Here is a 26,807-nt window from a genome sequence, read left to right on the forward strand (position 1 = left end):
GCTTCCTAGTTTAAGCTCAGTGGAAAACAGTATAGAGGGTTCTCAGTAAACTCAAAATTAAGTTGCCATATGACTCAGCAATCCCTCTTTTAGGTATTTATCCCCTGGACAGAAAAATGTTCATTCAAAAAAATGTATACACACTGAAATTCATTGCAGCACTCAGTACAATAGTTGAGACTTGGAATTAACCTAAATGTTCAACAACAGACAAATGGATCATAAATATGTGGTACATATATACAATGGAATACTACATACATGCAATTTGCAGCAACATAGATGAAACCGGAATATATTATGTTAAATGAAGTAAGCCAGAAGAAGGATAAATACAGAATGATATCACTTATTTGTGGTTTTTAGAATAATTACATGAAGAAATTCAATGGTTCAAATGGTAGTTGTTTTGAACACCCTTGTCACCAGAGTATAGCAAGGAGAAGAAAAGAAACTGAGTAGAGGAAAAACACAAATATGTAATGATCGAAGTCAGGACCCAAGCAATCTCAGGTGCATTGGTAAAGATTTTTTTTTAAAGAAAAAAAGGACAGAACTAAATATCCAAGCCAAAGTCAACAACAATGGAATCAAGAGACCCAAACTCTAACCATTTAAACTTTAAGTGGGCCTGTTGTACTAGCATGCTGGTGGCAAAGGATGGTGCTATGGGATATACTCTAGGAACACTGTGTAAGGATGTTGACACTGGTGGTGAGATTGGCCCTGATTCATTGTATGTCTGAAACCCAAATATGAAGGACTTTGTAAATCATAATGGATTCAATAAAATAAAAAAATAAAAATCCATGGCTTTTCTATACACAAATAATGAAAGAAAAATATATTTAAAACAATTTCAAATTTACAATGTGCCTCAGAATTAAATACCTTGGAGTTAACTAAAAATGTGAAAGAGATATATAAAGAAAACTACAAGACATTACCTCAAAAAATAAAAGAGAGATGCCAGACAGATAGCATGGAGATAGGGCATTTGCCTTGCATGCAGAAGGATGGTAGTTCGAATCCCAGCATCCTATATGGTCCCCCCAAGCCTGCCAGGAGTGATTTCTGAGCATAGAGCCAGGAGTGATCCCTGAGCACTACCAGGTGTGACCCCAAAAGCCAAAAAAAAGAAAAGAAATAAAAGAGGAAACAGGAAATGGAGACATATACTCTGCTCATGGATTGGGATGATAATCAAGACGTCAATACTTTCTAAAGCAATGTACAGATGTAATGCGATCCCTATAAAAATTACCATGACATATTTTAGAAAAGTGGATCAGACACTCCTGAAATTCATATGGAGAAATAAAAGTTCTCAAATAGCTAAAGCAATTCTTGGCCAAAAAATAGGATGAACCACCTTTTTTCAACTTTAAACTGTACTATAAAGCAATAATTATTCAAACAACGTGGTATTCAAGTACAGACAGACCCTCAGATCAATGAAATAGACTTGAATATCCAGAGATGGACCCATAAAGAGCATAAGATTGGTTGATGAGATGTGGTGGGAAATTAGAAAGAAATATGGAAGCCAAAATAAAAGGTGCTACATGGCATTTTTCTTCTCTCTCACTCTTTCTCTCTCTCTCTCCCTCTCTTTCACACACACACACTCTCTCTCTCTCTCTGTCTCATATTCTCTCGCCCCCCACATTTTTTCTTTAGACGCTGTGGTTTGCAATATTGTTACTGAAAAGTATCATAGAAATCACTTTACTTCCTTCCAGCACCCAGTTCTTGTGCAGAGTGATCATTCACAACTCTCATTGTCCTGGTGGTCCCTTCTCTGCCCTAACTGCACTCCTCACTCTTTGGGGCAAGCTTCCTACCATGAACTGATCCTCCTAGCACTGATCTTTATTGACTTTGAGTATTACTACTGTAGAAATAAATAATAAAGAGGCCCTTTGGATGGGCTTTGATGGTGGTGGATGGAGATGGAGGCTTTTTACCTCCAGTCCAGGACACATGTTTTTGCAAGCCCCTTCAGCTGGCAGGTCTACTGTTCAGGGTGACGGCAGGAGAAAATCCACTCACAGGCAGGCTTCTTCAGGGGATAACATCTTTATTTGCCCTAGCCAACATGTGTGGCCTATCATAACCATTTACACTGCATCGTTCTGCAGCCCTGCATTCTAACTTATCTTTCAGCTATCTCTCATCGTGCTCCTTCTCCAACCTCCACCCATGCAAATCTCCTTTTGCCCCTGAGACAAAACCTTTTGTAACCTCCCCAAGACCCCTCCCAGAAATGGAAGGGTCTTTTGTGTAGGTAAGGTTACACTAAGAATGCAGGGTGAGGTTACAATTACCATCTATATTTAAAAATATATGATTTTCTTTTCTTTAGGGCCACACCCATTTGTTGCTCAGGGTTTACTCCTGGTTAAGCACTCAGAAATTGCCCCTGGCTTGGGGGACCATGTGGCACACAGGGGGATTGAACTGCGGTCCTTCCTTGGCTAGCGCTTGCAAGGCAGACACCTTACCTCTAGCACCACCTCGCTGGCCCCATATGATTTTCTTTTAATGTGCACTCTTCTCATTGAAAATTGCTAGAAACTGCCATTATTTTTTCTGTTTGTTTTGTTGATTGTGGGGGACATAGCTAGAAGAGGCAGGGATCAAGTCAGGTCCTCACTCATGCAAAGAATATGTTCTACCACTTGAACCACAGCTCAGGTGTTTTTTGTCTGTTTTTTTGTTTGTTTTTAAAAGAAATACCTTCTTTTCCCCTTGGGTGCCAAGGATTAATAAATGATGGCTATAACTTAGCAAAATATATTTACTCTAAAATTTTTTGTTTCTAGAATATGAACTTAATCTTCCTAACCTTGGTTTGATGAGCCAAGTCTCAATAAATATGGGCGGAGAAATTCTCAGTGAACTAAATTTAGTGCCCCTTAACATTCAAAATAATAATGTATCATGTAGAACTTTGCAGAATTTACTTAAATAAATAAAACACTTTATGGTTTACTTTTAATATATTTAGAAGAACCATTATATAAAATAATATTCACGAGTTGATAATATATCAAACTTCTAATGATATTTTTAAAAAAAATCTTTTTAACAGTTGTTATATTTACAAAATATCTCCATCCAACTTTTCTTCTCCCTCAAGTGTGGTTGTTTTTTTTTTTTATAGAAAATTTAATAACTTTATTTTTCTGATGGCTGCATAGTATTTCTTTTTTTTTTTTAATTTTTTTTATTTGTAATTATGAGAACAAGGATGCAAAGAAAGAGGACAAGGTAAAGTTACAGTGGAAGGACAATACATAACATAATTCTCAGAAGTCCCCTTGCTGATATCCCAACTTTGAAATTTCATCCAAAGAACATTAAGATTGTAACACACTATAATATTTCTTAACAGCACACAAGGCAATCTAAAGCCATAAAACTTACATAACTCCTTAAACATTACAGGCATAGCATTTTTTTTACATTTCCATATTCATGCATATTAGCTTAAGTTGACCTCAAATCTTAACTGGGTTCTTTTTAAGGATTAGAGTCAAAGGAGCACGGCAAAAATGGTGTTAGAGTGGCAATTGTTGTTTGCATAGGCCCACCAAAATATGAGGGACATGGAAAGAAATAACCTTGGCCTAAATACAAAAAGACCCGACCCCTGAAGGTTCCTGGCACAAGACCAACTCTAGGCTCCAGGCAAGCTAGATCGTCCAATCCAAGAGATTGTCTGTAGTGCCAACACACTTATATTTTTCACACAGTCTCTGTTGTTGGTATCAAGCTTCTGTATTTAAGATCCTGGAATCTGTATATCCAACATTGAAGTCAGGATGTGGAGCGTCCTCTGGTTTCACCTTACAATCAAAGGGCAATGCAGGGAGCCCTGTCCTGTAAGCAAATCGTTGTTGTTGTTAAGTCTTCTCAGTGTTAATGGAAGTCTCTTTTGAGCAGGACAATGTCTGAGCAGTGTAGAGTCTTCCTTGGTAGAGGATTGCTTCCAGGTGATGCTATAGACCAGCCTGGATGTTTTGTGGATGGCTTCCCTGGTTCAGGGGAATGCCCTTTCTTCTGAGGTCTGTGCCAGGTCGTTATGTCAATGTTCAGGGTGTAAGGTCCCTTTGCACTATAAGATTTGTCTGTACCAATCTCTATTAGATAGGATCTTATTTATATGTATAGTATTTTCCCATTTTAATGTGCCTATGCAAAAAAGGAGCAATGCCACGTGGTGTTCTTGGCCCATAAGGGGGTGATAAGAACAATTATGGTTCAATCATAAGCATTAATCTGGGGGACTCTTTCTCTAAGATTCCTTGTTAAACAGCTCAAAAAGAGAAGAAGAAAAGCGGTTAGAATCGTCACTATATAAGACAACATTTAGTAAGAATTATAGCTGTCAGAGAAAAAAAAAACAAAATATTCTAAAGAAATACGTGTCCATTTTATGTATCTTGAAACAGTTTGGGGTTGTTACACACAATGCACGGCTTTGGTCTGTGATAACGCTTGTATACTACTGATTAAAAAGAGTAATGTAGATTAGAGATGTTTGGGGGGGATAGAGAGTAAAGGAATAAAAAAGAGCTTTGTAGGGATGTGGGAAAGGGCACGATACATAATAAAGATTCTGGATACGTAAAAAGTAACATAACAGTAGGAATACTCTTAATATATGAAGTACGCGCGGGGGCGCTAGCCCCGGCGCGGTTCTGCAGTTTTGGGATGCATAGGGCGGGATTTCTCCCCTGCCTCCCCCCAGGGCCCGATTAACCAGGCGTGGCCCTGAAGACCCACCAGGTTTGGGGGGATCTTGGCCCCCTGGACTAGGAGTTCAGCCCAGGGGACCTGTGGCTAGCTGTCCTGCCCAGAGCCCCCCACATACCAGTCAAACACCCAGAAATCCTGGCATGTGGAGTGGTCTGAGCCCAGCCGTGCCTCTGCAGTTTTGGGATGCATAGGGCGGGATTTCTCCCCCGCCTCCCCCCAGGGCCCGATTAACCAGGCGTGGCCCTGAAGACTGTGTGGTTGTTTTTTAATGTAGCTAATCCACAAACTTTTCTCTGGAAATTTTGTTTTGCCAGGATCTGAATCCTAGAGTTAATTCCCTACAATTCGACTTGTATTTATTGAATGTCTCAAGTGTACAAAGCTCTAGGTTAAGTACTAGTAAATCCCTGAATCTTATTCCAAGATCCTGTTTTGCCTACATCAATGAATCCATTTCAGAGGGTAAATAAAAACAACAGGCCTCGGGCCCGGAGAGATAGCACAGCGTGTTTGCCTTGCAAGCAGCCGATCCAGGACCAAAGGTGGTTGGTTCGAATCCCGGTGTCCCATAGGGTCCCCCGTGCCTGCCAGGAGCTATTTCTGAGCAGACAGCCAGGAGTAACCCCTGAGCACTGCCGGGTGTGACCCAAAAACTAAAAAAAAAAAAAAAAAAAAAACAACAGGCCTCAAACTGGTCCCCATAATTTCTATTTATCCCTCCTTTAATCTCACTTAAACACTATCCCCGTATAAATTTTACAATAGAAACTGAATAAAATGGCTCTTCTGGGGGTGAGGGGAATTACAGAAGCCTCCACATTTCTAAAATAACTTTTCAAATTTAGCTGTGGAAACATTTAAAAATAAAATTGTATTTATTTAGAATTCTCTAAAAATTAGGTATATGATTTCACACCTCAATATGTGTATAAATCCCACCATTTTCACCACCAAAATTGTAATTAAGCCTTTTCTTGAAGTAAAATGTTGGGGGGAAGAAGAAACTCAAGATGCAAAACTTGAAAAAAAATAGTTATCTTGGTTAAGGTAGGGAAGTGATGCCAGCCAATGCTTTGGGTTTCAAGGACAATATGTAGACTTCTTGCTTTTTCGCTGAAGGGGTTCCACAAAAGAGTTTTGGAATTCCTTACCATCCTCTTCCTATACTGATTTCATTGCTGACACTTCTTTATGATCCAAACACTGCTCATCTTTTCTCAAAAACATCCTATACAATGCTACCTCTGTCACCTTCATTGATGCCTTTGATCCCATCCTAAAACATGCATTCTTTCCACCATTTGACCAGAGAAGCAATTTCCAACCATATTTGACTATGAGCTGTCTGCTTTCCTAGCTTCTCCCTTGGCCATAAGTGGCAGCAAAATATCCTTCCTGTGATTATCCCATCTAGGGTCATTTAGTGCAGGGAGGTAATTACATGTATTTCTGATGGAGTTTAACGTAGTTTTCTCAAGATTTCCTAATTGAGTTCAAAATGTCATCATGGTTAGATGATCTTCTAAGCAAAAAAAAAGAAAAAAAGAAAAACCTTCCAGTCCTGCACTTGAAGAGTTTTTAACCTATTGCCAGTCTCAATGTTTCAACGTTTTTGATATCTAACAGCTCACCACTAACTTGAATGCTTAAAACAAGCAAGCTGCTTGTGTTATTTTTCTGTTCCTGGAGTCTCCTGAGCTAATTCTTCTGCTGCTGTCTTCCATGATAAAGGTGTTGGTTAGAGCTGTGGTCTCATCTGGAGCTTGATGGAAGAAGAATCTGCTTCCAAGATCACTTGGTTGGGAAAGGTATTTGCTTTCTTACAGGTCATTAAAACAGGTGTCTGTTTCCCACTGACTGTCAGCCAGAGGTCATCCTGTTTTGACCACATAACCTTTTACCTAGGAAACTCACAATACAAAATGGGCCACTTGCTTCATTAAGGGCAGCCAGACAGAGTCTGTTAGCAAGGCAAATGTTATTAGTATATGCAACTAATTGTGTGCACATAAGCATATACATCCTGTCACCTTTCCCTTAGTGTGCAGGGTTAGGATCGAGTTATATAGGAGGACCTGTCTATACTCCAGGATTTCACATAGGCAAAAATACAAAAAGCTGGAATCATATGAACCATAAGTCTGTCTTCATCTGCTAAAATTACTCTGTTAGTGAAGGAATGCTTTGAGAACATAAAATTGAGAAGACTTTCTGGCTAGATGCATAAATTAAAGCTGTTGCAGTAATGATGCCAGATATTTGGTTCCCAATCATACAAGCTAGTCTGACATAACCTCTTATTTGATGCATTTTTTTCCAACAGACTGGTGGAATAAACCTAAGGACTCAGAAACGGTAGCATCCTGGCAATGCTAGTCCTTATGTCTCGGGGTGCTGGGAAAGCCATTGACATAGGAAAACACATAGGATCATCAGAGCCTGCAAATTGCCGACATCTCTTTTGACCCAGTTCTCTAAAAAAAAATATCTGATACTGCTTTGCAGGCTCTGAATACTTCAGAAAAGCTATATCAAGGTGAGACAACAAAGTACTTGGGTAGTTTTCTAAAATCAAAATAAAACTGTTTAGGTAAACATTCTATATAATTTCTTGCCACCTAAAATCTGATCCAAATGCCACGTCCCTAGAAGCCCTCAAGTCCTCTAAATTCGGTCACCCTGTCCTTTATTTGAATCCTTCTTACATGGTGATAGGGAATCCAAAGTCCAGCCTTCTATATCTGCAGAGATTCAGGCTGAGGGGTGGATTATATGAATTCTAATCACCCCTGGCTTTTAGTAGCTGCTTTCCCATGAGTCTCAAGCTTCAATGCATGTTGCAACTTCTTCCTATCCTATTGCCCTTTTGAAACTGCCCTAGTTGATTCTTGGACATCAAGGAAATTCTAAAAGGTTTCACCAAAGGTTCAGGGCAAATTTTCCCAACAGAGAAAATTAAAATCTAAGTATTTTATTATACCTTTGAGTTTTTTATTAACAAATGTTGTCACTTAGCATATTCTCTTCTGAGATTTGCCTTTATCACATTTCTGAGAAAAACTGTTATGTTGTAGCATCTCCAACAATAATGAAAATAGAATTCTTGTTGCTACAGTAATGGTGTGCTCACAATATTTTTGTTTATATTTTTTTGCTTTTGGATATCACACTCAAAGGCACTCAGCGGTTATTCCTGGCTCTGCACTCGGAGATTACTCTTGGCAAGCTCAGGGGACTATATGGGATTCTGGGAATCGAGCCTAGGTCATCTGTGCACAACGCTGTTAGCGTCCAAATTGAGCACCCGAGTCGGTCCTGAGGGCCAGAGACCACCTCCAATAATGCAACATGCAAAAAGAAGTTTATTCGACTAGTTAAGGTCCAAGTCTCATCCAACCAAGGGAGTCTTGACAAGGACCCCGAGTTAAATCTTCAAGCAGTATATATAGAGCTATACAGGCTTCAAACACTCAAGCATTGATTGATACAGTAATGCAAACATTTCATCCACTTGAACAGAAATCACATCAAAAATTACATAATGCTTAGGGTGGATGTCTCAACTTATTGCTGACTCAACTTTGTGTCAGGGGGTCCTTGTCGGAACATGTCCTTTTCTGGTGGAACATTTGGACCCACCTAGTTCCTCTATTTCAGCTGAACAGGGAGCACCCTGCTCTGTACAGGGTACATTTTGCATCTTTGGGCTAACACCCTCTGCCTAAGTTATAGAATAGAAAAATATTTACAGTGGCTTTACTGGGGACTTAGGGCCATCTTGGTCCTAGGCCCAGGGAGCTTCTTTTCTTACATCCCTCTGTCTTAAGATCACATGGAGGAATCATCCTCCTTCACTTAAGGATCTAAGGGTTGTAGTTCAATTGTAACATCAGACAACAACAGTTAACTATTTTTTTAAGCAAGCAGAGTACAAAAGCCAAAGCACTTTTATCTCTAAGCAAGGACACAATTCACAAATCACAAAATTAAAGTTTAGGGGAGGGATCCCCAGGGTGACAGTTGATTCACAAACACTCCATTCACAGTTTGGGTAAGAGTCCAGGTACAGTCCACAAATAAATCATGTATTCATTATTGCCAGTTGTCCTGCAGCCACCTCTTTCAGCTGATACATCAGGATGATCTTCATTCTGTCCTGGTTCTGAAAGTTGAGTCAGCTAATCGCAGGATGTTCTCATAGTTCTGCACCTTGAGGAGAGAGGAGGTTCCTTTAAGTTAAAGAGTTGTTAGTTTGGGGCGCTTTTCAGCTCTGGATACACTTGCCTTTTACACTTAGTGTTAATTCTTTTACGCTTAACATTTCTAGAAGCCCAATCTTTACTCTGTCTGTTCTGGCAAACACCCTACCTGTTGTGCTATTGCTCTGACCCAGCAATTATTCACGATATTTTTTTAAAGTAAACTTTACTCCTAAAAATTCACTAACAAATAATAGCTAACAAATATGACTTTCTAAAAGGCATACTAACTAAATATTATTACCCATCTCACTTCTTAAATCCCAACAGTTATTGTCACCTCCAGAAACTTTAGATCACTAGCCCAGAGAGCTTAGTCAAAGATCATATTACTCATAATCTCCTTCTCTTCCATGCCTCCCTCCTTTACAATCACTTTCTTCTGATTTCAGCTATTAATCCTTGTGTTCAACATTAACTTGTAATAAACAACCCAATATCATTTTGGCTTACTATCATGTCACACTATTCTTGTTTCTCTATAATTGATTTCATAGATAAAATCTCTAGCCAATCTTCTAAACCTCCTGGGATCAATTTGGCATCTGAGGTCTTTCCAGTGAATGTTGCTCTATTGTTGTTAAGTCCTTCCCCCCTCTTTGTATGATTTGGGAGAAGTAAAAGGTCTACACAAGATAAAAATAAAAAAAAAGTAAAACAGCAGGTAGATGCTTGCCTTGTATCCCAAGTGTATTCCTAAGAGTAATCCTTGACTCAGAACCAGTAATAACTCCTGAGCACTACAGATCGTGGCCCCAAAAGCTAATTAGTTAATCAGTCAAATAGTTCAATAATTTCTATTATTATTCTCTGGTCTTCTTGTGTTTTTCCAGCCTGTTCAATATATTAAACAAGATAGTGTTGAGGCCGGCGAGGTGGCGCTAGAGGTAAGGTGTCTGCCTTGCAAGCGCTAGCCAAGGAAAGGACCACGGTTCGATCCCCCGGCGTCCCATATGGTCCCCCCAAGCCAGGGGCAATTTCTGAGCGCCTAGCCAGGAGTAACCCCTGAGCATCTAATGGGTGTGGCCCCAAAAAAAAAAAAAAGATAGTGGTGCTTCCCTGCAATAGCACCAGGAACCAAAACTCCTTCCTGGGAAATTCCTAATATCGCTCTGACACCAACTTACACCAGTTTTGATATGACATCTTGACAATGAGAAAACAGCAACAACTTGACCTAAGAGTGGGTTGGCCTATCTCATCACTTAACGGTAAAATGAAATCAGAAGACATGTCATACTTTGCTCTCTGCATAAGCCAAGATCACTAACTACAGTTGACTTTGACAACCATGACTGGGCAGAACTTATCCTGGGACCAATAAGAAAGATCCTATCCTAAGCTTTAGCCTAGGATTTGTACAAAAACCAAGATCTCTAATTCCAGAGATTGGACTTTGACAACTGTGACTGAACAGAACTTCTGGAACCATAATGAAAGACTCCATCCTAGGTTTTGTCCTAGGATCTGAGCAAAAACCAAGACCATTAATTATGGAAGACTGATTACAACAACAATGATGGAACAGAACTTCTAGAACTATAAAGAAAGACTCTATCCTAGCCTTCATCCTGCAAATACCAAGATCTCTAGCTATAGAAGCCTGATTTTATCATCCACAACTGAGCGGAAAGTTTTATGGCGGCACCATAAAAAGACTTTGGGGTATGAAAATGAGCTTGTATGAAGCCTGTAGTTGTTCCCATGGCAGTATGCTTCAAGGGAGGAGAAACCCTGTATCTCATAGGCCAAGGGAATTCCCTTTCTAATTTCCCCAATACTTACTGTGTCTAAAAAAAAAAATCACAAAACTTTGCTACACCAGCCCAGCCCTCTTTTTTTCATTTTTTGTTATTTCTTCTTTTTATTTTTTCTTTTTCTTCGCTTTTCTATTTTTTCTTTTGTTTCTTCATTTATTTTTTTTTCTTTCTCATTATTATATGATGGTGGTTGTTTTTAGTAGCGGGGTACTTTTTTTGTAGTTTCTGGGTTTTGTTTTTGTTTTGTTTTTTTGTTTTGTTTTTCTTCTTTTTTTCCTTTATTCTTTTAAATTGATATTTATAACCACTAGACAGAATTCTCCCAGGTTTTTTTTCCTTTTTTCCTACAGAACCACATAACTTGAATCATCTTGGTCTGCCTCATAAATTGAGCGGGGGAATGGAGGCTACCAGGACCAAACAGTTATATGAACATTGAGTGGAAATAAAAAATGATCAGACTCAAACACCAAACCCAAAGTCAATGACAACAGAATCGCTACCCAATCTACAACAAGCTATATACAGAGGGGAGCAGTTACACTAGCAGTTGGGGGGCTGCAAATGAGGGAGATATGTGATGTATACTGGGAACAGGGGTGGAGGGAGGACAACACTGGTGGTGGGAATGGTCTTGATTCATTGTCACTATGTACCTTAAATGTTACTGTGAAAGATTCATAATTCACTTTGGTCACAATAAAAGTTATTTTAAAAAAGAAAGAAGATGATAGTGTTGCTAAGAATACATAAACACACACAAATGCAAACTTTGATACACAAATAGTATCAAATATGGCCATTCTCCTAATGCCAGAAAAAAAAACTTGGAACCATCACCCCCACCCTCAAAGAGGGTCAGAATTGTGGATTCATCATTTACGTAGTTAGAAAAATTAAAGGATTCTTAATTGAAGTATTTTAACTGAAAATACTAATCATCTTAAATTGACAATGATAAACTTATCCTCATAGGTCAAAACTGGGGCTAGGGCACTTGAGAAGGTTTATATCAAGTACAAGAAGATAAATATGGAGGAACTGGTGTTTTCTGTATCCATTTATAACCTCATCTCTTTGACCAGTATTGTTTGCAGTCAGTGCTGTCTTAGGCTCTGTGCTGAGTCTGGTTTGCCAAGACAAGGAATTGAAGTTCTTTGAGTCTTCTTAGGACCATTAGTGTTATTCTTTGCTATTCTTCAAGACCAATTGTATTTTTGGTACTTGTTTTAGGATATGAGTATTCTAAAAGGGAATTCAACAATAAGGAAGTATATTTTAAGCACACAAAAGAGTGTACATATAAGCACCAGGGGAGACGGGAGCACCAGAACCAGGAATGCATGCCTCCTTCTGTGTGAAGCTCTGCCATGTTGTGTCAGGCACTGTCCACAAATACATGATAACAAAGAGCTCACTAGAGCCATATACACCTCTGCAGAAGGGAAAAAGTGGGTAAGGAGTGTTGTCAACTTCTTACTTGAAGGTCATGTTTCTGAAGCTTCCACAGCACACTGGACACAAAGCACTACCAAAAACTCTGCTCTCAAGGCCAATGATACTGCAAGGGAGGCTAGGCAATGCACTTCTCATCTGGGCAGCCTGTAGGTATGAATCAAGTCTTCTACTACATAAGCAAAGAAATTATGTTGAGAGATAATATATCATCTGCTTTAGCCTGTCCCTCTAACTTCCCAAAAATACAAGCTATGTGATCTATTAGAGGAAAGAAATGGACCAGATGGATAGGATAAAGGGTAAGGCATTTGTCCTGCACACAGCTGACCCTGGTTCAATACCTGGCATGCCATATGGTCTCATGAGCCCTGCCAGCAGTAATTGGTGAGCACAAAGCCAGAAGTAATCTCTGAGCACCACCAGGTATGTTCCCCACAAAATCAAATCAAACCAAACAAAAAAGAAAAAGAGCTGGAGAGAAAAGAAAGTATCTTCAGAACAAACACAATTGTGTGGATCATTTTTCCCATTATGTTGCCTTTGGCACTTTGTTGTATCTTGTTGTGTATTCTGAAGTCTTACATATAAGGGATCATTCTACAACTACTCCTTTCTTTCTGGCTGATTTCATGAGACATGGTAGCCCCTAGTTCTATCATGTTGCTTGTAAATGGCACAATTTTAGAGAACCTGTCCATAGTAGCAAAGCATGATGTTGCATCAGAGCCCTTAGGATGGGCTTGGATGGAGGTGGATGGTGATGGAGGCCTTTCTCTTCCAGCTCATGACACGTGGCTCTGCAACCCCCTTCAGCTGCCAGGGTGGCAACAAGGAGAAAATCCATTCACAGACAGGCTTCAGGAAATATCAGCTTTATTTGCCCTGGCCAACATGTGTGGCCTATAATCTTAAACCTACCTTAGCTTGCCCTGCATCTAGCTTCTTTCAGCCATCTCTTCCTCTTGCCCCCTCCTCCATCCTGCATTCATGCTCCTCCCTTTTGCCCCTCAGGCAAAACCTTTTATAATCTTCCAAGACCCCTCCAGAAATGGGCGGGTCTATTAGAAGGTAAGATTACAACAGAGGAAATGGGGGTGTGGTTACGGCATAACACATGCCAAAGTTCTGTCTGGACCATATAAAGGAAAGTGAAAGATATGGATGGACTTCGAGGACACCACTGGAAGAACATTAACTAATTTAAGAAATACTTCTTTGTCCTTTCTCCTTTCTCCTTCCTACATTCTGGACAGTTAATATGAGGGCAAAAGTTCTAGCAACTATCTTGGACCAAGAGGTGACCGTGGCAACTAATCTTATTCATAGGATAAAGAATTCAAATAGCAGAAAGAGCCAATGTTTCTGACAACTACTATATGAGCCCTGAAATCTTTCTTTTCCTTTTTTTAATATGGAAAAAAGGTAACATCTATCTTATGTAAGGCATTTAGAATTTACTAAAGTAAATTGTAGCAATTATTTTTAACTCATATTTTTGTGTTTTCCAATACTACATTTATCACAGCAGGTTATTTTCTAAAAACTTTTTAAAAAACTAAAACTTCTTACCAGGGAGATGGTTCAAAAGGTAATATGCATGCTACCCCCTTTAATAACAATATTGCAAATTACAGGGTCTAAAAGAAAATAAAAGAAGAGAGAGAATAAAATGTCTGCCACAGGAGCAGACAGAGGATAAGGAAAGTTGAGGGGGGCTGGAGGAAATCTGGACCATTGATGGCCAGAAATGTGCACTGATGAAGGGTGTTGAACACTGTATGACTGAAACTCATTTATGAGCAAATTGTAATTGTGATGGGGATAAAAATATCTGTATTATGAACAACCTTGTAAAACATGATGTTTAAATAGAGTACCTTTTAAATTAAAAACAAAGGGGCTGAAGCAATAGCACAGCAGTAAGGTGTTTGCCTTTCACGCAGCCAATACAGGATGGGCCCTGGTTCAAATCCCAGCATCCCATATGGTCCCCAAGCCTGCCAGGAGTGACTTCTAAGAGCAGAGCCAGAAGTAACCCCTGAGCACCACTAGGTATGACCCAAAAACAAAAATAAATAAACAAAACAAATATAGATGTGAGGAAGGCATTCTTATATTATGTTTCTGTGTTCTTAGGATATATCGCTAGGGGTGGTATAGCTGGATCATATGGGAGCTCAACTTTCAGTTTTTTGAAGAATCTCCATATTGTTTTTCTTTTTTTTTTTCTTCTTTATTTTTTATTGAAGCAACATGATTTATACCATTACAAAGTTAACATCAGTCCCTTTTTCGATGTCCACTTCCCTCTACCAGTGCCTCCAATTTCTCTCCCACATACCCAGTCTGCTTCTGTTACTGGTACTTTACCTTTTTTTTTTTTTTTTGGTGGGGAAATCAGAGATTTATTTCTGCCTCCATAGCCTCCCCATTCTACATGTCTCTTTTTTTTTTTTAATTATGAGAACAAGGGTGCAAAGAAAGAGGACAAGGTAAAGTTACAGTGGAAGGACCATCACCCATAACATAATTCTCAGAAGTCCCCTTGCTGATATCTTAACTTTGAAATTTCAGCCAAAGAACATTAAGATAAATAAGACAGAATCCATGTACAATTACTTTGTCCCTCAAGTCCCCAGATTGTAACACATTATAATATTTCATAACAGTACACAAAGCAATCTGAAGCCATAAAACTTACGTAACTCCTTAAACATTACAGGCATAGTATTTTCTTACATTTCCATATACATGCATATTAGCTTACATTAACCTCAAATTTTAAGTGAGTTCTTTTTAAGGATTAGAGTCAAAGGAGCACAGTAAAAATGGTGTTAGAGTGGCAATTGTTGTTTGCATAGGCCCACCAAAATATGAGGGACATGGAAAGAAGTGACCTTGGCCTAAGTACAAAGAGACCCGACCCCTGAAGTTTCCTGGCACAAGACCAAGTCTAGGCTTCAGGCAAACTAGATCGTCCAATCCAATACATTGTCTGTAGTGCCAACACACTTTTATTTTTCACACAGTCTCTGTTGTTGGTATCATGTTTCTGTATTAAAGATCCTGGAATCTGCATATCTTACATTGAAGTCAGGATGTGGAGCATCCTCTCCTTTCACCTCACAATCAAAGGGCAATGCAGGGAGCCCTGTCCTGTAAGCAGGTCGTTGTCGTTGTTAAGTCTTCTCAGTGTTAAGGGAAGTCTCTTTTGAGCAGGTCAAAGTCTGAGTAGTGTAGGTCTTCCGTGGTAGAGGATTGCTTCCAGGTGATGTTATAGACCAGCCTGGATGTTTCGTGGATGGCTTCCCTGGTTCAGGGGAGAATGGATTATGCCCTTTCTTCTGAGGTCTGTGCCAGGTCGTTATGTCAATGTTCAGGGTGTAAGGTCCCTCTGCACTACAAAATTTGTGTGTTCCAATCTCTATTAAATAGGATCTTATTTGTATGTATAGTATTTTCCCATTTTAATGTGCCTATGCAAATAAGAAGCAATGCCACGTGGTGTTATTGGCGCATATGGGGGCCATAAGAACAATTCCAATGATTTCCATGACATGGTTCAATCATAAGCATTAAACTGGGGGACTCTTCCACCAAAATTCCTTGTTAAACAGCTCAAAAAGAGAAGATAAAAAGTGGTAAAAAGTGGTTAGAATCATCACTGTATAAGACAAAATTTAGTAAGAATTATAGCTGTCCGAAAAAAACCACAAAATATTCTAAAGAAATACGTGTCCATTTTATGTATCTTGAAACAGTTTGGGGTTGTCACACACAATGCACAGCTTTGGACTGTGATTAGGATTGTACACTACTGAAGTTAAAAAGAGTAATGTAGGTTAGTGATGTTTGAGAGGGGGTTAGAGAGTTAAGGAGTAAAAAAAAGCTTTGTATGGGTGTGGGAAAGGGCAGAATACAAAATGAACATCCTGTATATGCAAAACATAACATAAGAATAAGGAATATTCTGAATACATGAAGTACGCGCCCCCGCGGTTCTGTAGTTTTTGGATGCCTAGGGAGGAATTTCTCCCCCCCTCCCCTCAGGGCCCAATTAACCAGGCGTGGCCTTGAAGACCCACCAGGTTTGGGGGGACCTTGGTCCCCTGGATTAGGTGGTCAGCCCAGGGGGCCTGTGGCCAGCTGTCCTGCCCAGAGCCCCCAACATACCAGTCAAAGACCCAGAAATCCTGGCATGCGGAGTGCTCTGAGCCCAGCTGTGCCTCTGTAGTTTTTGCATGCCTAGGGAGGAATTTCTCCCCCCCTCCCCCTAGGGCCCAATTAACCAGGCGTGGCCCTGAAGACCCACCAGGTTTGGGGGGATCTTGGTCCCCTGGACTAGGTGGTCAGCTCAGGGGGCCTGTGGCTAGCTGTCCTGCCCAGAGCCCCCAACATACCAGGCAAAGACACCCAGAAATCCTGGCATGCGGAGTGCTCTGAGCCCAGCCGAGCCTCTGTAGTTTTTGGATGCCTAGGGAGGAATTTCTCCCCCCCTCCCCCCAGGGCCCAATTAACCAGGCGTGGCCTTGAAGACCCACCAGGTTTGGGGGGACCTTGGTCCCCTGGACTAGGTGGTCCGCCCAGGGGGCCTGTGGCCAGCTGTCCTGCCCAGAGCCCCCAACATACCAGTCAAAGACCCAGAAATCCTGGCATGCGGAGTCTTGTTTTTCTTAAATTGTTTTACTAAAGCGAATTGTAGCAATTGTTTTTAACTCATATTTTTGTGTTTTTTAATTATTTCTTCATCTCAAAACCTAATGTAGCTCCAACACTACATTTATCACAGCAGGTTATTTTCTATAATAACTGAACTAAATAGTTGATCTAGATGGCATTTCCACTAACAATGAATGAGAGTTTTTTCTCCCCACATCCCCACCAGCACTGATTGCTCTTGTTCTTTGTAACTTGTACTAGTCTCTGTGGCATGAGATGGTACCTCATAGTTGTTTTGATTTGCATCGCTATGATGATTAGTGATGTAGAACATTTTTTCATGGGCCTTTTGGCCATCTGTATTTCTTCTTTGAGGAAGTGACTGTTCATTTCTTCTCCCCATTTTTTTGATGGGGTTAGATTTTTTTGTAGTAATTTTTTTTGCTCGTTTGTTTTTTGGGCCACACTTATAGCTCTGCACTCAGAAATTGCTCCTGGCTCGGGGACCATATGGGATGCTGGGGTTCTAACCTGGGTTGATCCTGGGTAATTTGTTTGCAAAGCAAACACCCTACCACTGTGTTAGCACTCTGGCCCCTGCACACCTATATTCATTGTAGCACTATTTACAATAGTCAGAATCTGAAAACAACCAGATGCCTGACAACAGATGAATGGCTAAAGAAACTGTGGTACATATACAAAATGGAATACTATGTAGCCATTAAAATGAAGTCATGAAATTACATCAGAGGGAGAGAGAGACACAGAATGGTCCCACTCATCTGTGAAATTTAAGAAAAATAAAAGACAGTACATTAATAATACCTAAAGACAATAGAGATGAGGGTTGGAAGGATAGGCCCATGATATAAAGTTTACCACAAAGAGTGGTAAGTGCAGTTAGAGAAATAACTACACTAACAACTATCATGGCAATGGTAGTGAGTGAGAGAAATATAATGCCTGTCTCGAAGATAGACAGATTCCAATCATGGCATGACATGGTCAGGGAGCTACCACAACTAGTGATGGCCAAATCCCCAAAACACACAAAAAAATTATTTCTTACATGTCTAAGCAGGAGAAAAGGTGCTGCTGATATCAAGGGAAAACACATCATAGATGTAGGAAGCTTGTATTTAAATGCTAATCATATCACTATACTAGATCATGGTGCTTCAGGCTTTTGTCATCTCTAAGATGAAGAATTTGAACTTGATTCTAAGGTGGCGGGGAAGGGAGAGGGGGCAGGAGCATTGGTTGTGGGAAGGTTGCACTGGTGAAGGGTATTTTTTTCTATAATTGAAACCCAACTACAAACATATTTGTAATCATGGTGCTTAAAGATATTATTAAAAATATCCAAAAATAAATAAATAAACAAAATGCCTGTTAGGTTAAAAAAAAGGCTGGAGCACATGCTTTGCATGTAGGAGTCTTAGATTCCAATCATGGCATGATATGGTCATGGAGCAGCCACAACTAGTGATGGTCAAAGTCCCAAAACACACAAAGAATTCTTCCTTACATGTCTAAGCAGGAGAAAAGGTGCTGCTGATGTCAAGGGAAAGCAAGTCACAGATGTGAGAAACTTGTATTGAAATGTTAATCACTTTACTAGATCATGATACTTCAGGCTTTTGTCATCTCTAAGATGAAGAATTTAAACTTGATTCTAAGGTCCCTTTTCACTGCAAAAATACCTCCTAATGTCTGTCTGTATCTTGCTTTCATCAACAGGTTATTTTAAAAAATCAAGATATATATTACTTAGGATAAATATTACTTAGGAAACATACAACACTATTCCAGGCCCTTCATAGTCTTTTGTCACTGCAGACCTAGGAGCCAGGAACCACCCACTCTACACCCATCCTCCTCAAATAGCCCATTCCACATACTAATAGAAGCAATTGTACAGAGTCAACAGCTTATACCAGGAAGAACCTGGCATCAGGCCGAGGATGTCTGACTAGATCCCTCACCTCAGGCACTGCCCCATCTTACTTTGAATAAATGTGGCAAGTGGACTAGTCCCACTACAGTAACTCTTGTGGGGACAGAACATGGCAGGACCTGGCATGGTCAGTGATGTGTTATTTTCACCATGGCATCCACTGGCTTCCCACCAGACTATGAGTAGCTCTTTCACCACTGGGACTTATGGGAGGCACATGTGGTTCCCTTGGGGTATCAGGAGTGAAGAAAGGATCTCAGAAGAGCCGGGGCATATAAGGTTGCTAGTCCTATCTAAGAAATCCCATGTGAATTAAAAACAGTGAAATCAGGGGCCACAGTAATAGTGAAGACTACATTTGTCTAGAGCACAGCCTATCCTGGCATTCATATGTTCCCCTGTTCCCTGGAAACAGCCTGAAGTAAAGCCTGAGTACTGCCACGTATAGCCCAAAACCAGACCCAAAAACTTATAGCAACATCATTAAAGAAACCCTGGCCTGTCTCTTGCTCAAATGGGTGCATGAATGACCCCATGACCATCAGGCCAAGCTTCCACCCACCGGGGACCAGCTTTTATTACTTCTCTGGTACACTGAATGTATTGGGTTTCACAAGGAAATGTGAAAAAATGCCTTTAAGTTCATTTATCCATGGAATACAATATATTTGCCTGAGAAGCTGCCCTTCCTCTTATCCATAAATCAATCATACTTAGCCTTCACCAAGAAAGTGCTAAAATGTTCTTCCCTTATTTTACAACCCTAGCAGTTACATGAAGTAATTCTGTTGCTCTCACCAAAATCACCATCTCCTTTGTCATCCATAGCACTGTGGCTGATTCACTTTCTGCCTTCCAGTATCTAAAATGATCATTTCACTTGTGGTAGGATTTGGGAGTGATTGAAGTAAATCCTTTTATTCAGTAGACTCTCCTTAGTTTTAATCTCATCTTCAGTCTCTTTGTTCAGATTTTACACCAAAGTTTTCTGAAAGCTGTAGCAAGTGGGAGAAGAACAAACTGCTAAATCCTGCCCAAGCCAGCAAATCCACACAAACACCAGATGAAGACTCACTCCTTTTCCTCCCTGTTTCCTTTCTCAGCCTTTTCCTACCAGAACCCACACCACATCCAACTACATACTTGCCACCTGGCATCCTTCTGAAATACAGTTGTATCCATATCCTGTATCATGATGCTTTCAGAAAGCCAATGTCTTCTCCTCACCATTCTCTGAACATACACTAATAGACATGAGTTGTATTCTAGTCCTCATGCCTGTGAGCAGTTTGGAAAAACAATTCAAGACAGATGTCTGCTGCTCTATCACTAGCAAAATGGCACAAATCCAGGCACATAGATTCAGAAGGTGTCAGGGATCATCTCTGGTTCAGGCTCTCTGGAATGCGAAGCCTTCTGGCATGATGCCCTCCTGCCCATACCATAGTAAAACACTAGGAGAATGAGTGAAGACAGCTCAGAAAAGTCTATCTCGGCCTGCCAACTCTCATCCCCAGCATCTCGGGGGGAATAACAGGAGATGGCCAGGCAAGAGCCGAGTGGAGACAATCAAATCAGGATCGGAAAAACACAGTCATAATAGGGGGTCTTGGGGCTGGAGCAGTAGCGCAAGCGTAAGGCGTCTGTCTGCCTTGTGAGCGCTAGTCTAAGACGGACCAGTTCTATCCGGTCAGTGCCCCATACGGTCCCCCAAGCCAGGAGCGATTTCTGAGTGCATAGCCAGGAGTAACCCCTGAGCGTCACCGGGTGTGGCCAAAAAAAGGGGGGGTCTTGTTACAGCAGCAATTAATAAGGTTTGTGCCACAGAGGCCCCCGACTCCTTCCAAACTAAAGGAGTTTGGAAAAAAAGTCATGGAAAGTTGATCTCCATAGGTTGATGGAAGCCTCGTTCTATTCTTTTAATCTGCCCTTTCCATTTAAGCTTTGAGTTTCAAACATTTTAGCCACATAAACTCACTGCCTGAAAAGAACTGATTAGCTGTTAATTAGCTGTTAATTTAACTTGATGTGGCAGTTTGGTTTATTAGTTACATAACAACCATCTTTAGGTTATAAAAACAGAGATCAGCAGTTGGACTCATGCAAGGCCCAACTTTCAAGGTGTGATAATTACACACACACACACACACACACACACACACACACACACATACACACACGAGCATAGATGCAGCAATAAAATTCACTGGAAGATTCTATCAGGTCAATTTGCAAATCCTCCAGCTAGCAGCATTCATTTCTCTTGCCTTAAAAATCAAATGTTTCCAGGGCCTAGCAGTGACACAAGTAGTAAGGCATCTGCTCGCCTAGGACGGACCTCAGTTCGATTCCCCAGTGTCCCATATGGTCCCCCAAGCTAGGAGTGATTTCTGAGCGCATAGCCAGGAGTAACCCCTGAGAGTCACCGGGTGTGGCCCCCCCAAAAAAAATGTTTCCACATGTTATGGCCAATATGAAAGAGTCAACTAAAAATTCATAATCATCATCACCAGTATTAAAGATCAATTCTTACCTAATTTAGAGTTGATGACCATTTCTATGATGCCAGCTTAACCAAATGTAGTGTATAATATTAGAAACTGGGGACAAATAAAGATAGAGGCTTCTCCTAACCTCCAATATAATGGCTACGTGTTTCCTCACCTTCTTGAAAATGTTGGAACACTTTTACTCTTTGCTAGCAGCTAACATGATGCAGGCAGAAGGTTGGTATTGGGCATAGAATCTGGCTGAGATGATTTGACCGGATAGAAAAGAAAAGGTATGGGAGAGGCGTATTTGTTTGGTGGGTCTATTTTCACTCATGTCCCACTTTCTCAGTGCAAAAGTGCAGGATGACCTACCTGTCAGGAAAAAATTAACAGAACTCGGTTCTGCTTTACTTAGAAAAGTGCCTGGGAGCTCTCCTTCGTCTGCCTTCAAAACACTGGGCTTTTTACTTCACAATACTCAACAGGAAATTGCATCTACATAAAAATTTACAATGTGGAAGAAGATGTGCCAATTGTCCTATGACCCCTTCAATGAGTAATTCCCACTTTCTTTATTAATATAATTATTTCACATAATTATTAAAGGAAAAAACTATTTCAAATCCTAGGTTTTTGGAACTCAACCTTCATGTTCATTTGGGGGAACACATTCAGTGGTCAAAGCTTACTCATAGTTTTGTGTTCGAGATCATTCCTAAAAGAGGAACCATGTGGGGTGCTATGCAAGGCAACTATCTCACCAGCCTCCCCTAGCCCCATCCTCTTAATGACTATTCACTAATATGCATTGACATTCAAAAATGAATTGTTCAAGAACTCTGGCCGAAGTTTCCACTATCAGCAGTCAGAATTTACTATAAGTAGTTGGTTTATTCAAAATTCTTTTCTTTTTTGCTTTCTATTTTCAATGTTCTCAGGATAGATTTGGTAATTTTTTGTCTTTTGTTTTTCTAAGAGAGCTAAAGTACAGAACCACATCCAAAAGCAGAACTTGTTTTAAATGGCTTTTTAAGCATCTTCCTTAGCACGTTCTAGCTCGGCTTTTATGTAGTTTGTTAAATGGCTGTTTTATAAGCTGGAGATTGACACACCTCTGTGAGAAACTCCTGTGGTCTTAAACTGGGCAATTTAGTCATCTGCCCTGCCCCCCCTTTTGGCTTATTTTATAGGGATGCTCTGACATCTAGTGGTCAAAGATTAGGAGTGCTAATCGTCAACCAAAAAAGTACATGACCTGAAGCATGTTGGCAATCTTACACAGCTGTAATTACAATGGTATATTAAGTTTGCATTAATATGACAATTGTGAAATATTAGTTTCATGATTTATAACTTATTTCTCAACAATTACTACTCTTTAAGCTTTACTGTAATTTCTTTTACATATAACCTAAATTTTTAACGTGTTATAAAATAACACTAACGTCATAGTTTAATAATGGGTATAAATATAGAATTTGAGGGGCTGGAGGGATAAACATTCATCAGGGAGGGCATGTGTCTTGCATATGGCCAACCAGGTTCAATTCCAGGCACCCATATAGTCCCCTGAGCCCAACAGAAGTTATCCTGAGCATAGAGCCAATTCTTAAGCACCACAGGGTGTGGCCAAAAATAAAAACAAAAATAGAAATACAGAATTCGACTGTTTTACTTTTGTGAAAGTATTTATTTTTAAATGAAACAATGGTCATATCAAGCTTAATATTTTAAATAAGAATCCAAGTAAATACCTTATATTCTACCAAATAAATTTCAAATAGAAATTATTACTATGCAGGTCAATTCTAGGCCTTTTACTCAGTTCACTGAAGGATTTTATTTGCTCATGTAAAAAGATACATCTTCATGTCAGAGGAATAAATAGAAGCTATAATGTTGGTTTTCAAAGGAAACAAATTGGACAGCTAGTGGCCAGAAGGGATGGTCAACCAAAGAGAAAAGAGAGCCGTGACCCCACATTATGAAAAGATTTGAGAAATACACTGTCTTTCCACATCCTCCCCTGGAAACATAAAAGTGGAGCACTTATATATCAGCTCCCAACTGCTATTGGTCAAGACTTGTCCTGTGACCTGCAAACCCTCCCACATCCCCAGTTCAAGTGCATTCAAGTTTCCAGAGCTGCCAACTTCAGACAAGGCTCAATTGGACTGAGGCAAGAACTTCCAGTTGTGCAGTCACAAAGCAGGTCAATGGCTCAAGCTAATCTCTTCTCTGCAAGTATAACTAAGATAAAATGAAAGTTTTTCAGTGTCACATAAGCTTTCAAGACACTTTCGTGTGGTAGGATTGATAATAAGTAGGTCATCCAAGTTCACTACTATAGGTGGTTTTTTTATATTTGTGGGCATTGTGTTTTGATTACTAGATGTGATTGTCCTTCCATGACAGATGTCAAAATACAGATAGTTAGATTAGGTAATAAAATCAATTCATCTTTTTTATTATTGTATTCATTTACAATGTAAATATCTCATAAGTTTTTTCAATTTACAATGTTATAAAATTCAGAAGTACATCGTCATGCCTTGATATGTATTTAAGATAGTTTATTACCCATAACCAAAGTTTTAGTGTTGTCAACTATTCAAATGGCTCCACATACACAACTGCCTTTCCTCCTTTTCAATGATGCCTTTTCTTCTAGTAACCACCATGCATATCAGACTCTACAAGTTACTTTTGTTGCATTTTTCCAATTCATCATTTTCTCTGATTACTTATATTCCACATTTGAGTGATGCTATCTGATAATTGTCTTTGATCTTGTGATTTATTTTGCTTAGCATTATCACCTCAAGTTTCATCTCTGTGGTCACAAAAACAAGATTGTGATATTCGTTTTTTTTGTTTGTTTGTTTGGGGTTTTTTTGTGGTTTTTAAGTCACACCCGGCAGTGCTCAGGGCTTATTCCTGGCTCCAGGCTCAGAAAATGCTCCTGGCAGGCACGGGGGACCATATGGGGCGCCGGGATTTGAATCGATGACCTCCTGCATGAAAGGCAAACGCCTTACCTCCATGCTATCTCTCCGGCCCCCAAGATTGTGATATTCTTAACAGCTAAGTAGTTCACAAACAGAGGCCTAACTTCCAGATATTAGTATAAGTTCTTTATTATATAAAGTAAGATGAGCACAGTGCTTTTGGTTTTTGCTGTACTAGATCATAATAGACCTATTGCACAGTCCACAATGAAAAGTGGTAAAGGGGGAGGACCAAGTAGATTACCCAGTTCAAAACCTTTGTGCTATTACATAAAGATATATAAAGATTATGATAAATATGTGTGCATATGAGTGTACAAAAAATCAAGAATCGTCACAGAAATTTGAATAATAATAAAAAACCTTAGTAACAGTAATGCAGCTACTTTCATTTCTCTTTGTATTTTCTTTTTCATTTGAATTCCTATGCAAATTCATATCGTCTGTCAAAATCAGAAAATAAAACAAATTTTCCTCTGGGAAAAGATTTAAGGCCTTTGATATGTTATTCATTAGCTGAAAAAGCAAACAGCCTTTCTCTTGTTTCCCCTTGGGTCTCTTAAGTTTGTAAACAAACTTAGGACCAGATTTCTCTCATTTTCATCTGCCAAGTTCCTGCCACACTTGTGTGTCCTCCAACAAGGAACGATCTCTGTAAAGTGAATGCTTTTTCACAGATGACACTCTTAAATCTTGAGCCTACATCCAGAAATCTCAAAAGGAAGAAATGCTGGTTTGCTCAGTGACTTCCAAGAGCCCACTTCCTCCTCCCACAAGAGGTAACTCCTCACATTCCTGTAGGCTTTAGGAGATCCCTATTCCCTGGAGAAACCGCATGTACCAAATTTCAGGAGCCAGTGCCTCCCTTCTACCTTAAGAAGCCAATAACTCACTTCTACCAGGATTAGATCAATTACACCAACAAGATCTTAACAGAAGTATTTAATGCCACTTCCTCCCCGCTAAACCTCTTAGTAGAGTATGTTCTTAGGACACATCCTCCCTGGAGAGCAGCAGGGTAGACTGGGGCTAAGTAAACTAAATCAAGTCACTGATTTCTACTGCTTCTGGAAAATTCAGCTCTACTGCTATTGGGGAAAAAAAAGAGCTACACTACAAATGGGAACACCTGTCCCCAAAATTATCTACTTACTAGTGGTGAGTGCACCTCACAGACATGTCTGATGTGAAATGGGGATTGGGAATCAAGCACCATATAAAACTATACCAGGCTAAAACATATCCAGTGAATTCAAAGCATATTTTTATCATCTATAATTTTTCTACAGAAATATATATTATAGATGCTGGCACTATAGCAAAGCAGTAGGGCATTTGCCTTGCACACAGCAGAACCAAAAAGGACAGTGACAAACCCCGGCATCCATTATGGTCCCCTGTGCCTGCCAGGAGTGATTTCTGAGCACAGAGCCAGGAGTAACCCCTGTCCCCACCGGGGGTGACCAAAAAAACAAACAACAAAAAGAATAAAAGAAATATACATTACATACTCTCCTTCAAACAATAGTGCCTAAATTGAATCAAATGGCAAATACCTTTGAAAGTAAAATATTCCCGACCGAAAATTCAGAATGAACTTGTTTTCAGGAAGCTAGATGAAATTCAGTAGGCTCTACTCAGGGAAAAAAAACTGTTGAGTATATGTAAAAGAATATCAACTATCCTGGGGCCGGGCGGTGGCGCTAAAGGTAAGGTGCCTGCCTTACCTGCGCTAGCCTAGGACGGACTGTGGTTCGATCCCCCGGCGTCCCATATGGTCCCCCAAGCCAGGAGCAACTTCTGAGCGCATAGCCAGGAGTAACCCCTGAGCGTCACCGGGTGTGGCCCAAAAACCAAAAAAAAAAAAAAAAAAAAAAGAATATCAGCTATCCTAATGTAGACAAAAGTTTAAGTTATAATTAAAAATGGCTGTTAATTTATCATGATTTTATTCTTACGTATTATCATCTAAAAGATGATACAGCTTTTGAAACAAATGATCCAGATATAAGTCCATCCTATTAAAGAATCCATCCTAAATCCAGGTTAAACTTTAGGCTGAGATTTTGTGCTGTCCAATTATTTTTGCATAACATGTAGCATTGATAGCCACTTCATCAGGAAATATACAGACTCATAAATGTACATTGACTTGTTCAAGATCAAACAGTAAGTAAATGGAAGTGCTAAGATTAGTACCTAGACCTTGACTTATAAACTAAATTTGGGGGGTGGGAGATGCATGATGCTTTATTCTAGACCTATTTACAAAAAATAGTATTTTTTCAGGGTAACAGAGTTTTTTTAATTAATTGTTTCTATAAGGACTGCACTCAGTAACACCAGAGATTGAACTCAAGGTCTCGCACTTACAAGGCATGTGCTCACTTTGTCACTTTAATCTCAACCCAGAGTGACTCAACAACAACATATCATTCCTTCAAGAG

Source organism: Suncus etruscus, chromosome 14 (assembly GCF_024139225.1).
Source record: "Suncus etruscus isolate mSunEtr1 chromosome 14, mSunEtr1.pri.cur, whole genome shotgun sequence".
Taxonomy (NCBI): domain Eukaryota; kingdom Metazoa; phylum Chordata; class Mammalia; order Eulipotyphla; family Soricidae; genus Suncus; species Suncus etruscus.